This window comes from Crotalus tigris, unplaced genomic scaffold (assembly GCF_016545835.1).
Source record: "Crotalus tigris isolate CLP2741 ecotype Arizona unplaced genomic scaffold, ASM1654583v1 scf7180000021629.274304, whole genome shotgun sequence".
Lineage (NCBI taxonomy): Eukaryota > Metazoa > Chordata > Lepidosauria > Squamata > Viperidae > Crotalus > Crotalus tigris.
Genome location: NW_024098601.1, coordinates 181,468 through 193,866, shown reverse-complemented (window position 1 = coordinate 193,866; position 12,399 = coordinate 181,468). Strand labels below are relative to the sequence as shown.

The 12,399-nt window shown below is 42.8% G+C and overlaps 1 protein-coding gene across 1 annotated transcript in view; it reads right to left on the bottom strand.

Annotated features, from left to right (window-relative positions):
* LOC120296854 (t-SNARE domain-containing protein 1-like) overlaps nucleotides 1-12,399 on the bottom strand; it is a 113,348-nt gene that overhangs the window by 75,753 nt on the left and 25,196 nt on the right. Inside the window, exon 2 of the mRNA XM_039318881.1 lies at nucleotides 647-730. The gene's annotated coding sequence lies outside the window, so the exon portion shown is untranslated. The remainder of the gene's footprint in view (nucleotides 1-646; nucleotides 731-12,399) is intronic.

Sequence of the window (12,399 nt, the reverse complement as noted above, 5' to 3'; positions counted from 1 at the left end):
AGGTGGGACTAGAACTCACTGTCTCCTGGTGATTGGACTAAAGTCACCCAGCTGACTTTCATGGCTAAAGTGGGACTAGAACTCACCATCTCCTGGTGACTGGTGCAAAGTCAACCAGGCATTTTTCACTAGAAGTCACCATCTCCTGGTGATTGGTGCAAAGTCACCCAGCCAGCTTTCATGTCTAAGATGGGACGTAACCCTCACAACACCCACTATAAGACCCTCACCTGACATGACCTTCCCATCCCAAGACCTTCTGACCACGCAAAGCCCTTATAAGCAGAACAACAACGACACTGACATCCCTTAAACTCCGCTGAAGACGTTTCCTAGCCTGGTGACAAAACATTCAGAAACTAACCCGAAGCTCAGAGAACAAACTACCACCCTCACCACTGCATCCTTCTTTGACACATATCTACAAACTGTTGTGTCTTTCCCCAACTCCACAATGGAGATAACGTTAATTACTGTATAACTTTTGAAGGGAAGTAGCTTTGAAAGAATTCCATTCATCGCCACTGCGACCGGAGAAGAAACCGAAGCAGGAGACTTTGTCTTGACCAAACGCACAATATTCATGCGAATGGACCATATCTGTCCTCCAAACTAAGGGGTCCTCCCTCAAATCCTCCAATCTTACCTTGTGCAGGAAAAAAGAATGAACTGGTGTCCACTTTTTGCTCTTAACACCAGCTCTCCCGATCAGCTGAAGTTCTTCTGCAAACTGTGACACAAAAAGGAGATAACGGTTGTTTTTGAAGAGCGCTTTGAAAAGACTTACTGTTTCTAAATCACTTTAAACGACAAAAATGCACTGCGGGATCAGATGCAATATCAGCAGTGAAGTTCCTGATTCACAGTCACTGTGAGAGGGACCTTGGAGTCCTAGTGGACAATCCCTTAAACCAGGGGTCTTCAAACTTGGCCCTTTTATGACGTGTGGACTTGAGACACGTGTGCCTGGCTGAGGAATTCTGGGAGTTGAAGTCCACACATCATAAAAGGGCCAGATTTGAAGACCCCCTAATTCAGTGGTTCTCAACCTTTTTAATGCCACGACCCCCAACCGGTCGTAAGTCGAGGACTACTCAACCGGTCATAAGTCGAGGACTACTCAACGGGTGCAGCACCATTTGCAGAATGGGACTTTTGGCGGGCTCAGCAGGGCAGAGACAGCCTGGACAATTCCTATTGGCTTTTGAAAGCCAATAGAATTAGACTCTATTCAAGAGAGTCTCTTCTATTGGCTTTCAAAAGCCAATAGAATAAAAGGGAGTAGCACAGCTAAAGGGGCAAAAAATGGCGGACTGCGTTGTTTAGCGACCCCCGTGAAATGGTTGTTCGACCCCAAGTGGGGTCGCGACCCACAGGTTGAGAACCACTGCCCTAACTTAAATGGAAGCCAGCCGTGTGCAGCAGCAGCCAAAAAGGCTAATACAATCCTTGGTTGTATAAGCCAGAGGCAGAGAATCAAAATCACATGAAGTATTAGCAACGCTTTATAAAGCCTTAGTAAAGCCACAGCTAGAATGCTGCATCCAGTTTTGGTCACCACATTACAGACAAGATGTTGAGACTTTGGAAAACGTGCAGGGAAGAGCAACTAAGATGATCAAAGGCCTGGAGACTAAGACATACGAAGAACGGCTGCAGGACTTGGGAATGGCCAGTCTAGAGAAAAGAAGGACTAGGGGGGACATGATAGCAGTATTCCAGTATTTGAGGGGCTGCCACAAAGAGGAGGGGGTCAATTTATTTTCCAAAGCACCAGAAGGCAAGACAAGAAACAATGGATGGAAACTCATCAAGGAGACAAGCAATCTGGAATTAAGGAGAAACTTCCTGACAGCTAGGACAATTAACCCGTGGAACAACCTGCCTCCAGAAGCGGTGAAATGTTCCAACACTGGAAGTTTTTAAAGAAGAGACTGGACAGCCATTTGTCCAAAATGGTATAGGGTTTCCTGCCTGAGCAGGGGGTTGGACTAGATGACCTCCAAGGTCCCTTCCAACTTTATTATTGTTATTAAATAAACTCGAGTAGAAACAGCTGAAATGACAATGATCTCTTTCCATCTTTTTATTTCTCAATCTTTTATCAAGTTTTAGATGGCAAGCAAAAGATAGAACGCCTCAATTACTTGTACGGCATCGATTAAACTTGTAAAAAAATCTGCATTTTATCCAATTTGGATACAGAGAGGGTGGTGGGATTTGGGTTTGTTTGGGTTTTTTTTCCTTTTTTTTTTGAAGGATGGGATTATTTCCATTTTTCCGCCCAAGCAAACGCTCTCTTTCATGTTCCTGGCCCCGTCATTTCTTTTTCAAACTTTAACCCCACTTGGAGAGTAAATACATTGATCAACTAAGTAAACGCCAGCATCCGAGCACTTCCTGAGGAAAAAGCACGATACCAAGCCGGTGAATAAATAACACAACAGAGATGCTTTAAATGGAAGAATTAGTTCATTAAGCCATTCAAGATTTGCAGCCACAACGATTGTTAACTTTGCAAACAGGGGGGGGAAGAACTGTCTTACGATGAATGCAAAAGTTATCTTGTGGCGAACGAAAACACAAAATCGATTTTCATGAATGGATAAAACAGGATAACAGAAAGACAAGAATTGGAAGGGACCAACCTTCTGCTGAAGCCATCAGATTAAGAGGTGGTGTTTCTTTAATTGCTTGAGCTACAGGTAGTCATGGACTTACAACCACAGTTAAGATCAGGGTGTCCACTGACAGTTATTAAGTGAGGTTTTGCCCCATTTTAGTTTAGTTGTTAAAACGAAGTTGCAAATTGTGAAGCTAATCACCCATTTAGTCATCTCTTTTCGGTTCCATCCTGCTGTCAACGCTGCTAACATGGGATGTTCTTGCTTTGACTACATATGGAGTTGCAACCATTTTCCTTCTTATGTTTTACTCTTAGAATTAGAGTTAGAATTAGATGATATGGGGGGGGGAGGAGGAATGTGCATGGGAGTTTAGTTAGACATAACAATATTGTAACTAGTGTGAGAACCAAGGTTATTGAAATAAGGGATGATAAGAATTGGCGGGGCTGGAGAACTGGAGGGAGAGCCCGCATTTCAAACTAATTGGAGAATGGGATTTATTACTGTAAATTGGAGGCGGGAATTGTGCTTTGATATTATGTGCTCAGGGGAGAGGGATTCAGATTTTGGCTTTGTCTATGTAAGTGTCTAAGATCAGAAATGAGGAGGTGATAAGCCACCTGGGAAAGCCAAGGGAAATCATCAAAACAATTAAAACATGAAAATTAGAATATTTCGGACATGTGATGCGACATCCAGAAAAATGCAGCCTACTCCATTTAATCCTCCAGGGAAAGATTGAAGGCAAATGAGGTCTAGGCAGAAGAAGAACATCGTGGCTTCAAAATCTAAGGGACTGGTTGGGACAAAACTCAGCAGCACTTTTTTGTGCGGCTGCTGATAAAAACAGGATCGCCAACATGATCGCCCATGTCCGATAACGGATATGGCACAAGAAGATGTAAATGCCGATGCTATGCTTCTCAAATAAAGATTCCTGTTTTTTTAAAGATTTTATTGATTTTTCTCTTACATACATATGCTAATTTTTCAACCAACGAGCTGTCTGGAATCAACAACACTAATACATATTTCATTCCTAATCCTTCATTCGTTCTTCTAGCCAATAATAAAATAAGTCCCAAGTTTGATAGTTGTCTGTATCTTCTTTATCCTTCACTCTCAAAAGTTAATCTGTCCATCTCCGCGCATTCCAATATTTTTCTGATTATTTCTTCTTCCGGTGGCAGTACTTCATTTTTTCCAATATTGCGCAAAAGTTATCGAATAAAGATTCTTTAAGGTAAACAATGCCTCAAAGTTCCTTTGAAGAGTTTCATCTGACGGAACCATGACGCCTACCTTCTCTGTAACCAGTTCTGACATTGGACAGAGGACACGCTTGGTTACTACTACCGCTTCCTTCAAGCCAATGTCAGGTACTACAAGTCCCATCCTTCTACTGCTCTCTTTTCAACCCACGGCGCCCTGTCTTCACCCATACCACCCAACCCTATGGCGAAGAGCTGCCCATGATAAAATCTCTCCCTATCCTCAATGCCAGCTTCGGCCATCTTTGCCCGGTAATTGGAAAACCTGGTGCATTCCAAATTTCGCCTTAATTGCTTTTTGCCCAAAGGTACTCTGACCTCAGAGTGTTATTTACAGATTTAATATGCATCGAAGTGGTGACAGCCTCTCCGCAAATGAGCATGTCACCGCGAAAATGAAATTTAATGTCATTAGCCAGGACAGAAAGCTAGAGTTGGTCCACTGGGTGCCTGAATGTGTGCTTGAAATAGAATAGAGCTGGAAGGGACCTTGGAGGTCTTCTAGTCCAGCCCCCTGCTCAAGCAGGAGGATCTATGCCATTTCAGACAAATGGTTGTCCAGTCCCTTCTTAAAAACCTCCAGTGTTGGAGCATTCACAAATTCTGGAGGCAGGTATGGTCAGGCCAGGTTCTCATTTAACAATCTCAGATATCATTCAAGGATTATTCCAGAGCAGAACAGAATAACAGACTTGGAAGGGACCTTGGAGGTCTTCTAGTTCAACCCCCCGCTTAAGCAAGAGACCCCATGCCATTTCAGAAAAGTAGCTGTCCAATCTCTTCTTAAAAACCTCCAGTGTTGGAGCACCCACAACTTCTGGAGGCAGGTTGTTCCACTGGTTAATTGTTCTAACTGTCAGGAAGTTTCTCCTAGTTCTAGGTTGCTTCTCTCTTTGGTTAGTGTCCATCTGTTGCTTCTTGTCCTGCTTTCAGGCGCTTTGGAGAATAGCTTGACTCCCTCTTCTTTGTGGCAGCCCCTGAGATACTGGAAAACTGCTATCATGTCCCCCCTTGTCCTTCTCGCATTAAACTAGACATACCCAGTTCCACAAATTCAGGACACTCGTTCCTCTGCTTAAAGTAGGGGGTTGGACTAGAAGACCTCCAAGGTCTCTTCCAACTCTGTTATTCTATTCTATTCTGTTCTGTTCTCTATTCTATTCTACTCTATTCTGTATTCTATTCTATATTTATTCTATTCTATTCTATTCTATTCCATATTTTCTATTCTATTCTATTCTATTTTCTACTCTGTTCTAATTCTATTCTATTCTGTATTCTATTCTATTCTATTTTCTATTCTATTCTATTTTCTATTCTATTCTATTTTCTACTCTATTCTAATTCTATTCTATTCTATTCTAATTCTATTCTATTCTATTTTCTATTCTATTCTATTCTATTCTATTCTATTCTATTCTATTCTATTCTATTCTATTCTATTCTATTCTGTATTCTACTCTACTCTACTCTGTTCTCCTCTGCTCTGGTCTATTTCCATTCCGTTCCATTCCATTCTATTCCAAAGTGTCCTTGTCAAGGCATGAATATCAGACTCAGAACAGAGACTTGAGTCTTCTGCGTCCTTCAATCAAACATCCGCAGAAGAGTTAAAGAGGGTGAAAGGACTACTGTACACAGCTGTCACAGAAGATGATGTGTTGGATTAGACCCCTGGTTCCATGGGGATCATGTTTATCCCCTCATCTTACTCCCTACTATTGTACAGTCAAACACCAGCACTTCCTTCAGTGCAACTGACAGCTCCAAACATCTGGCCTTGACCTTGAACTGGATCTTACTCCTCCAGGGACACACCGCTTTGAATTTTCTTGAGAACAAGCACATTATCCAATATGTCACAAACCAAGTTCTCACCTTTCATCCCTTCCTGCCAGCTATTATTTCAGTATGTGTGTGTGTGTATATATATATATATATATATATATATATATATATATATGTATATGTATATATTAGAGACAGAGACTGTTAACTCATTTGTGACCAGTGTTTGCCATAACATCCTTTCTACTTTATCATCCTTGAATCTGGTTATTCAAATAAACAGGGTTTTTTTTTTCCTCCCGAATGGAGTTGGCTTCCAAAGATGTCAAGGTAATGATTTAGAAGCTAACCAGCTGGCATAATGTGAAATGACTCAGCAGGCGTCTGTATCCCTTTAAGAGCTTGAGTATAAAAGGGAAGGCCTTGCTGGGGGTGGTCTTTCTCTCTCGTCCCTTCCCCGCCGTAATTGCAGGAATTGGAGTTTGCTGAATGACCACGTGGATGTATCTTGTTCCTCGTGTATGTTTGTAGGTAGTGTAATATAAACCACCATTTAATGCAAACCACTGTTTACTGTATTTATTCCTGGGTTACCTCAGTGCAGTAAGACTGTGCATGCTCTGATGGGTTATGGGCCCAGAGGGAGGAGAAACCCAGTGAGAGTTTGACCCAGAGCCAGAGGAGTTGAGGCTTGTGGTTTGTTGTGGTTTGTGGTGGTTTAAAGAAGCAGGCAACATGGACTCCATCTGCATAATGGGAGGAGGTTTAGTAGTATCTCGGCTGAATGAGACAAACTATTTCTCCTGGAGTCTGAAAATGGGTTAGGGCAGGGGTAGGCAACCTTGGTTCTTTTATGACTCGTGGACTTCAACTCCCAGAATTCCTGAGCCAGCCATGCTGAGGGGAAAGGGAGAGGTTTCCAAGCTGAGCCACGCTGGCTCAGAAATTCTGGGAGTTGAAGTCCATGAGTCATGAAGGGGCCATAGTTCCCCCATGCTGGCTGAGGAATTCTGGGAGTTGAAGTCCACAAGTCATGAAGGGGCCATAGTTCCCCCATGCTGGCTGAGGAATTCTGGGAGTTGAAGTCCACAAGTCATGAAGGGGCCATAGTTCCCCCATGCTGGCTGAGGAATTCTGGGAGTTGAAGTCCACAAATCATGAAGGGGCCATAGTTCCCCCATGCTGGCTCAGGAATTCTGGGAGTTGAAGTCCACAAGTCATAAAAAAAGCCAAGGTTGCCTACCCCTAAGTTAGCATTAGGGTTAGTGTGGCCAAAACGCTTCTTCTTGACTCAGAAGTGACATTTCCGAGCTGGAAATGGAGAGCTATCTGGGGAAGAGTCTGGGGGAATCATCACAATGGGTCTCCAAGGGGATTCAAGGCCAAGCCCAGTCATGCTGCTTTATGGAACCTGGGAGTTTTTATAAAAATTAGAGTCTCATACGAAATTAACACAATGCAATAATTTATGTGACAGTCAATTTGGTGTAGTGCAGTGGTTCCCAACCTGTGGTCAGTAGACCCTTGGGGGGTCATGATGTCATCTCATCCACAAAGGCTTGAAGAAATGCTATGATTTAAATCTTGAGTTAAGTCTTGGCTGCAAAAGGTATTTAAAGGGGAACCATGTTGAAGGAAAAGTTGAGAAGCACTGGAGTAGTGGGAATAGAATAGAATAGAATAGAATAGAATAGAATAGAATAGAATAGAATAGAACAGGGAATGGAATAAGGAATAGAATAGAATAGAATAGAATAGAATAGAATAGAATAGAATGGAATGGAATGGAATGGAATGGAACGGAAAGGAACGGAACGGAACAAAAACATAACAGAACAGAACAGAACAGAACAAATAAAATAACAAATAAAATAACAGATTTAGAAGCGACCTTGGAGGTCATCTAGTACAACCCCCTGCTCAGGAAGGAAACCCTACACTATTTCAGACAAATGGCTGCCCAGTCTCTTCTTAAAAACTTCCAGTGTTGGAGCATTCACAGCTTCTGGAGGCAGGTTGTTCCACTGGATAATTGTTCTAACTGTCAAGAAGTTTCTCCTTAGTTCTAGGTTGCTTCTCTCCTTGTTAGTTTCCATCCGTTGCTTCTTGTCCTGCCTTCAGGTGCTTTGGAAAATAGCTTGACTCCTTCTTCTTTGAGGCAGCCCCTGAGATACTAGAATAACTGTTATCATGTCACCCCTCGTCCTTCTTTTCATAGGGAAACCCCCCTATGTATACTACTTTGGGTAAAGTGCTGACTTTGAACAGCCACTAAATAAATAGTTGTAAGCTGGAGGCAACCTATGGTTAATCTCCATGGCAATTTGTCCCCCACCAGATCCTTCAGGTGCTCCAAAGATCTCCCCAGCACTGCTGACCATATAACATGAGGCAGGCCTAGCATCAAACTGCAAAATCTACAACTTTCCAAGCTGAGAACCTTACAAGAACTTATTCTAAGAAGCACTGAACAGGAACAGGACAAAAAAAAAATATTCTGAAACTTAATGAAACTTAATTATGATTAATATGATTACTCTCCAGTCATGTATTTAATCATTGCCTCCTTGTGATCATCATTAATTTTAACATTATAATTTGCTGGTGAAGTTTACAGAGCTAAATCTCGGCTTTCAGGATTGCATGTGACCCCAAACAATTTGGAGGGAGGGAGGGAAAGAAGGAAGGAAGGAAGGAAGGAAGGAAGGAAGGAAGGAAGGAAGGAAGGAAGGAAGGGGAATGGAATGAGGGAGGGAGGAAGGAATGAAGGAAGGAAGGAAAGAAGGAAGGAAGGAAGGAAGGAAGGAAGGAAGGAAGGAAGGAAGGGGAATGGAATGAGGGAGGGAGGAAGGAATGAAGGAAGGAAGGAAAGAAGGAAGGAAGGAAGGAAGGAAGGAAGGAAGGAAGGAAGGAAGGAAGGAAGGAAGGGGAATGGAATGAGGGAGGGAGGGGAGGGAGGGAGGAAGGAAGGGGAATGAAATCAGGGAGGGAGGGAGGAAGGAAGGGGAATGGAATCGGAGGGAGGAAAGAATGAAGGAAGAAAGGAAGGAAGGAAGGAAGGAAGGAAGGGGAATGGAATGAGGGAGGGAGGAAAGAATGAAGGAAGAAAGGAAGGAAGGAAGGAAGGAAGGAAGGAAGGAAGGAAGGGGAATGAAATCAGGGAGGGAGGGAGAGAGAGAGGGAGGGAGGAAGGGGAATGTAATCAGGGAGGAAGGAAGGAAGGAAGGAAGGGGAATGAAATCAGGGAGGGAGGGAGGAAAGAAGGAAGGAAGAAGGAAGGGAGAGGGAGGGAGGGAGGGAGAGAAGAAGGGAGGGAGGGAGGGGAATGGAATGAGGGAGGAAGGAAATATTCTGATACATTACACTAATATGTTTATTAAGAAGATACATTCAAATACTAAAAATTGAACCCTTCCTTCCTTCCTTCCTTCCTTCCTTCCTTCCTTCCTTCCTTCCTTCCTTCCTTCCTTCCTGGTTGATCAAGGTCCACATTCCAAACTGAGAGGACTGCTGGTTTGAAAGAGGGGTCAAAGAGGCCATCTACCTCCAAATTGAATACCCCTCCCTCAAGAGAGGGGGAGGGATAGGACTTCATCCATCTCCAGTCCACCACACAGTCTTTTCAGCGGTTCCAAGAAGGCTCCACACCCATTTGCACCACTCAGATGACTCTGAGGACAAAGATAAAACCTCCAAGTGGCCTCAACGGCCCTCTAAAAGAAGGCAAATGACCAGCTGTCTGCAAGGAGTCTAAATCCTTCCATTCCCCACCATCCAGTCAGAACCTGAGGAACCTTCTGGGATGAGAAGCGAAACGTCTTCAAAGGAAAACAAGGAAGTCCGGTTGCCTCATGAATTATCACCTTTGGGATTTTGTGAGATAGGGGCCAGCGTTCAAGTGTGTTGAGATCCTTCTCGATCTGGAGACAACTTCTAATTTTTCTTTTCTAGGATTGGGGGTGAAGGGACGAGAGGGATCCCTGATCCGAAGACAGCTCCTCAGCTCTCCCATGTAGCAATGTTCGGCCTCCATCCCAACAGATTGTGGCAAAAATTATATATGATTCCCGGTGTTGTTATAGCAACCTCCTCCTCACCATCCCCGCATCAGATCTAAACTCCAGTACTCTTCGAATAATAACAAGCATCCTTCAGTTGTGGTGGTGGGTTTTTATTATTATTAAATTATTACTACTACTACTACTACTACTACTACTACTACTACTACTACTACTACTACTACTATTATTATTATTATTATTATTATTATTATTATTATTATTATTATTATTAAAAAGGAGGGATATATAATGAGATAAAAATGGAATGGCTCAACCTGGCAGAAACGCCCACACTTCCTTTTTAGGAACACACTTTTGAAAGAATTGGTTTTTTTTTTCTTTTGTTTTCTTTTTTTTAAAAAAAATAAAATAAAATTAGGGGAAAGAAGGAGAGAAGCCAAGGACATTGAGGAGGAAAAGGCAATTTCGTAAACCTTAAATAAATCAATAGATAAGCAAAAGAAACAGCTGTTTTCTTCTCTGGATCCTGTCACTCCCTTTTCAAAGTTCCTATTTTAAGCAGGCAGGAAAAAATAATAATTGAGTGTGAAAATAAAGGTTTCCTAGATTTACAGAGAAAAATAGGACTAGGCCAGGGGTAGGCAACCTTGGCTCTTTTATGACTCGTGGACTTCAACTCCCAGAATTCCTGAGCCAGCATGAGGGAAACTTTGGCCCCTTCATGACTTGTGGACTTCAAATCCCAAAATTCCTCTCAGCTTGGAAACCTCTCCCTTTCCCCTCAGCATGGCTGGCTCAGGAATTCTGGGAGTTGAAGTCCACGAGTCATAAAAGAGCCAAGGTGGCCTACCTCTGGCCTAGGCCTAGGCGCTTTCTGACTTGTGGACTTCAACTCCCAGAATTCCTGAGCCAGCATGGGGAAACTATGGCTCTTTTATGACTGGTGGACTTCAACTCCCAGAATTCCTGAGCCAGCACGGCTCAGCTTGGAAACCTCTCCCTTTCCTCTCAGCATGGCTGGCTCAGGAATTCTGGGAGTTGAAGTCCACGAGTCATAAAAGAGCCAAGGTTGCCTACCTCTGGCCTAGGCCTAGGCTGCTTTCTGACTTGTGGACTTCAACTCCCAGAATTCCTGAGCCAGCATGAGGAAACTATGGCCCCTTCATGACTCGTGGACTTCAACTCCCAGAATTCCTGAGCCAGCATGGCTCAGCTTGGAAACCTCTCCCTTTCCCCTCAGCATGGCTGGCTCAGGAATTCTGGGAGTTGAAGTCCACGAGTCATGAAGGGGCCATAGTTCCCCCAGGATGGCTCAGGAATTCTGGGAGTTGAAGTCCACGAGTCATAAAAGAGCCAAGATTGCCTACCTCTGGGCTAGGTCAATAATCCTCTTTCTACTTTATACAGTACCCGAAAATAAAAATAAAAAACAGAAACGGGGCTCCTGGAATTGAAAGGAAAAGCCCAACCGTCTCATTAACTAAATAAAAATGTATCTACTTTTGGAATAAAACTGAACTTATTTTATTAAGATTGGGCTGTGGGCTAAACCATTTGTCGTATGTTTTAGGAGTGCTATCATGTCACCCCTCATCCTTCTCTTTGTTAAACTAGACATTCCCAATTCCAGCAACCGTTCCTCATATGTCTTAGCCTCCAGTCCCCTAATCATCTTTGTTGCTCTTCTCTGCACTCTTTCTAGAGTCTCAGCATCTTTTTTACATCGTGGTGACCAAAACTGGATGCAGTATTCCAAGCGTGGCCTCACTAAGGCCTTGTAAAGTGGTATTAATACTTCATGTGATCTTGATTCTGTCCCTCTGTTAATGCAGCCTAGCACTGTGTTGGCTTTTTTGGCCTGTATTTCATTTGGTTCAGAAGCTTGGAAGATAGAATGAGGGCTATGCCAGGTTCTGCACGATGCATCCGACATCTCAGGGGCTGCCCCAAAGGAGAGGGAGTCAAGCTATTCTCCAAAGCGCCTGAAGGCAGGACAAGAAGCAACGAGTGGAAACTCATCAAGGAGAGAAGCAATCTGGAATTAAGGAGAAACTTCCAAACAGTGAGAACAATTAACCAGTAGAACAACCTGCCTTCAGAGACTGTAGGTGATCCAACATTGGAGGTTTTAAAGAATAGACTGGACAGCCATTTGTCTGGAATGGGAGAGCTTGAGTAGGGGGGATGTGGACTAGAAGACCTCCAAGGTCCCTTCCAAGTGTTATTCTATTCTACTCTATTCTATTCTACTCTATTCTATTCTTTAAATTCTATTCTATTCTATTCTTTAAATTCTATTCTATTCTATTCTTTAAATTCTATTCTATTCTATTCTTTAAATTCTATTCTATTCTTTAAATTCTATTCTATTCTATTCTACTCTACTGTATTCTATTCTATTCTATTCTATTCCATTCCATTCCATTCCATTCTATTCTATTCCATTCTATTCTATTCTATTCTACTCTACTGTATTCTATTCTATTCTATTCTATTCTATTCCATTCCATTCTATTCTAATCCTGACCAGCTTTTCCACAAACACACTGCTGTCAAGGAAAATGGGTCTTTGCATCCATCACCAATCTTCCAACTCTGTCATTCTGGGTTCCGTCAAAGTTCAAAAGAGAAGGAGCCGAGTGACATAATACTCTTCCAGTACTTGGGGGGAATCTACCTATCCTCCAAAGC